Raw genomic sequence first — 4,817 nt, forward strand, 5'->3', positions numbered from 1 at the left:
TTTTTTTGTTTTTTGAAAGACTGTCATCACTTTGTAAAATACAATACTAGTTAATTCGAAAAAAGTGACAATGTTGCAACCTATTTAAGGATTTCAGGACAGACATTTTGCAATCTAAAGAAAATTTTTGAGTTAAAAAATTTGGGAAAATATTTTTTGGTAGGGTTTTAAATAATAGAAATTAATTTAGCAAATTTTTATTTTCACACGGTAAATACACTTTTGTTTTGTTGAAAGATTGAAATCACTCTGTGAATTGCAATACTATGATGTTATATTCTAAAAACGTAAGAATGTTGCCACCTATTTGAAGATTTKAGAACACAAAWWTTTTAATRYAAATACTCGTAAACAACAACAAAAAATAAAAGAGTTTAAGAAGGTTTAAGGTTGAAAAAATTTTTGGTAGAGTTGCATACCTACTTTTAAAGAAATAATTCAAAAAAAAAATTTTAAATAGTTTATTCCATTATTTTTGTTAAAAGATTACCGTCACTATTGATACGAGGCATTATGCCAAACATTATTGGTTTAGTAATTTGCTCACAGGGAAACGTTGAAGATAGTACCTCAGATAAAATAAATTGAAATAGTGCCACAGGTTTTTGAGATATCAATCTAAATTTTGTCTCTTTAAAAAGCTAATCATTTGTCAAAGCCACTAAAATCGGCCTGCTATGGCATATAGCTGTCATGCAAACCAACCGATCGAAATGAAGTACTGTATAGAAAGCTTTTTTAATCTTCAAGAAATTTTGGATGGATTATKGCCTAAGGTCATGATGTACTCTCCGAAGAAATTGTTTGATTGGACCACTATAAGTTATAGTTGCCATAAAGACCGAAAGATCGGAGTCAAGTTCTTGTATGAAAAACTTGTTTATTTAATGAGATATTTTCAAAAGTTTTTGGCTATATTATTATTAAAAGTAACGCTACAATACGGATATTCGAAGAAATTGTTAAGATGGGAACACTATAGCATATAGCTGACATACTTACTGATTGATCGGAATAGCAAAAAAGTAGGCTAAAATAAAAAAATCAATATTTTTTATACACCTACTTTTCCCATAACTCCTGCCACCTTAATTCGTCCCGTCAATGTCAACTATAATAATTGCACGCACAATGGATTGCAAAGCCATTGCCGCAACGGTGATGACGAACCTGAACCAYCAGCAACTTAGCATAGCTGGAACAACTTCATTAACCGCTAATTTGTGGTTGCACATGTGAATAAACAGGCCGAGAGTAAAAGTGCAATAATTTCAAGTGTATTTAAAGGCAGCTAAAAATAACCGAATAACTTGCCAACAAGCAAACAAAAAACCAACAAACACAAACAAAAATGTACATACATACTTATACATATTGAAGCCAAGTGTTTTTGTTTTTGTGCTGCGGTTGCAGTTTCTGCCTGCACTCGGCCGTGCACTTGAATTCCCATTGTAAAAAAATTTAAAAAAATGCCACAAAGTTTCACAGTCACTTTCATTATGTTTTCTCCAATTTTCTTTCCGCTTTTCGGCGTGCAATTGGAATTTGTGTTCGTTTCGAAACTGGTTCTAAGCCGCATTTTTCCACAAACACCAAACATCATCGGTAGATTAATCTTTTTAAGCGCTTCTTTAATTTGGMTAGCCACACCTGCAAAAAGCTAAAKTTTTTATAATTTTGTTTTTTCTGTGCATGCAGCGAAATGCATGCATTTCTCAGTGGCTATCAAACTGTCAGTAGTTAATAAAATTTGAATTATTAGCTATCAACTTAAACTGCTTGTAGAAAATTCAATGCTCGTTTATTTTTAATTTTCTTGTTGTTGTTGTTGTAATGCACCACCTATACATTTCTCTTTTAAACTGTCTATTTAGCATAGTTTATGTATTTGGGTTTCTTTTGAAGACAATTTGTTTTCATTAGCTTTGATTGCATTGGCAGCGATGCATTCGAAACTTTGTTGCATTCGCTGCATTTCAAATGAAAGTTAGCGCCGAATTTAATTTAATTCAGCTATGCTTGCTGACTGATGTCTGTAGCGTTGAAAATAAAAGCAGAAAATTGTGTTTTTTTTTTTATCAAAATTAACAATTGAAATCGACTAGTTAATAGTTTAAGAGATTTAACGACTAAAAATACAAACTAATAACCAATTTTATTTGAAAAATTATAAAAACAAGAAATACAACGATTTAACGACTAAAAATACAAACTAATAACCAATTTTATTTGGAAAATTATAGAAACCAGAACAAAAGTTAACTTTAACTGCACCGAAGCTGTAATATCCCACACAGTTACATTTCCTATAGCTTTGAAGAGTATACAAAAATCTTTATTTTGATTTCGATACGGCGGTTTGTATGGCAGCTATGTGTTWTWGTGAWMCGRTCWRAAAAMTATATWCACRRAKWACAGRGTTGCTTTAGTTAATACTTCGTGTCAAATTTCGTGAAGATAGCTTTACAAATAAAAAAGTTTTCCATACAACAACTTCATTTTGGTAAGTCAGTTTATAGGGCAGCTATAAGATATAGTGATCCGATCTGAATAACTTTTTCGAAAATCATAGCACTGTTCTAGATAATATTACACGTCGAATTTCAGTAAGACAAATTGTCAAATAAAAAAGTTTTCAATACAAGACTTGATTTTTCGCGTAAATTTGTATGACAGCTATGTTCTATACTTATCCAATCTGCGTAATGTCTTCACAGATTATAGGGGGATCTTAGACAGTAATCCGTGACAAGTTATGTGAAGATATCCTTCCAAATGAAAAAGTATTCAATAGAAGAACTTGATTTTTATCGGTTAGTAAGCATGACTACTATAGTCCGATCTTCCAAATGAAAAAGTATTCCATAGAAGAACTTCATTTTTATTGGTTAGTAAGCATAGCAACCATGCTATAGTTGTCCGATTTGAACAAAATTTTCTGAGAATATGAAATTGACGTGAATAGTACTTCCTGCTAAATTTCACGAAGCTATTTTGTCGAATAAAACAGTTTTTCATAGAAGRAATTGATTTTTGAMCGGTCCGTTTGCRTGGCAGCTACATGCTATGGTGGTTCAATATACTAGTTCACATAATTAAAAATTGTTAACTCGAACTCAATATCCCTAAAATCATAATGGAAAAATTTTTGATGCTACAACAACAAAGACAATTACGAAGAATAATTTTAGTTATTCTTTATGTATCTTTATTTTTCTAATATTGAGCCCTTCAACCTTTTTTTCCGAATATTTTTTTTATTTGTAATACTGAATTCTTCAACCTTTTTTCCAAAATACTACTGCCGACACTTTCCATAAATATTTTTTTTTACTTGTATTTACATTATTCTGAGATATACCAAAGACGAAAAATATTAATAAAATAAACATCAAAACTGGGTCAGCAGATAGAAACATGCCTTTTTTCAATAAATTCTAATAATTTTCAAAGACTTTTTAATCGATAAAAAATTACAATAAATTCCATTTATCACAGCCTCAAACAAAACACTGTTTGACTTGAAGTCTAACACTGTTCGTAGCTAAATATGCCAAGCAACTGTAAATAATGTAGGCACATAACACAAAAGGCCCAAGCAAGGCCAATCATTCTGCRCAATATTAATAAAACTAAATAAAATTGATAGAAATGTTAAAAATGTTGAAAATGCAGAAGATAGAAAGATAGAAAGTAAGTTTGCTGCCAATGTCACTCAACTCCACACTCAATGGAGCGCAAACTCAAAGCGGTGCGCATGCGTGCTCACTGCTGAGCGCCGTGAACCAAAAAAACAAAAAAATAAAAATTTATATATGTATATGTGTGTGTGCTATACATAATATTTGTAATATATGTAATACACAGTGTGTCACCAAGCCATTTTTGAAAGTGACTGCGCTGAGGTGTGTAATACGAACGTGTCATGCATGTTGGCTGCTTAAACGCTTGATAATCGAATGAGTGGAAAGAAATGGTTTCTTTGGTTACGGTTTTGATTTTTCATGGCGTAAATAATCAATTATCATTTATGTAATTTATGATTATATAATATTTCCTGTGCATGATTTGAAAGACTTCTTCTTGGAAGACCTTCTTGATTAGGACTTTTAYCGCATTCAAAGTTAACATTGGATTTTCTTGAATACATTAAATATTTTCCCGATACCYGAAWAACTTTATATAGCTTCTCGTCTCATTCCATTTCACCTCGCTTCACAACATTTCACCTAATTGATCATATGCTTTAGTTTATTTTACCTCAACTACCCCCTTTAATGTTAATAACCTCTTATTTGATCATTAACACTTACTTTCCACATATGGTGGCGTCTATCTCAGGCATTTTCTTTTTTCTTGTTTCATGAAAGTATCTACATTTCAAGTTGACCATACGATAAATCACAAAATGTTTACCTTTTTTGTTTAAATTTTTTCTTATTTCATAAAAATATTTACCTTTTAAATTGATCATGTGATGGAAAGCTCTTAATGGACCCATCAGCTAAATCGTTATAAAATACGGTTWTATTATTTAAATACTGTTCTGAAATTTTGCACACTTACTTTTCTCTTTAAGATGGCGCTCATTTATCRAAAACACCGTTATCGGACAACTATAGCATATAGCTGTCATACGAGTACAAACTGATTAATCAAAAGCAAGTGTTTGTAGGGAAAACTTTTTTATTTGATAAGTTATCTTCACTAAATTTGATATGAATTGATTTCCAAGGTAACGGTACAATTACAGAAGAAATTGTACAAATCAAACAACTATATCTTATAGCTGTCATATAAATTGAACGATGAAAATT

At 31.0% G+C, this 4,817-nt stretch overlaps 1 protein-coding gene across 1 annotated transcript in view; it reads left to right on the plus strand.

Annotated features, from left to right (window-relative positions):
- LOC108969154 (patched domain-containing protein 3) overlaps positions 1–4,817 on the plus strand; it is a 73,615-nt gene that overhangs the window by 20,395 nt on the left and 48,403 nt on the right. The window lies entirely within an intron of this gene.

The sequence above is a fragment of the Bactrocera latifrons genome, unplaced genomic scaffold, assembly GCF_001853355.1.
Source record: "Bactrocera latifrons isolate USDA-ARS-PBARC rearing strain unplaced genomic scaffold, ASM185335v1 scaffold_242, whole genome shotgun sequence".
In the NCBI taxonomy this organism is placed as follows: Eukaryota; Metazoa; Arthropoda; class Insecta; order Diptera; family Tephritidae; genus Bactrocera; species Bactrocera latifrons.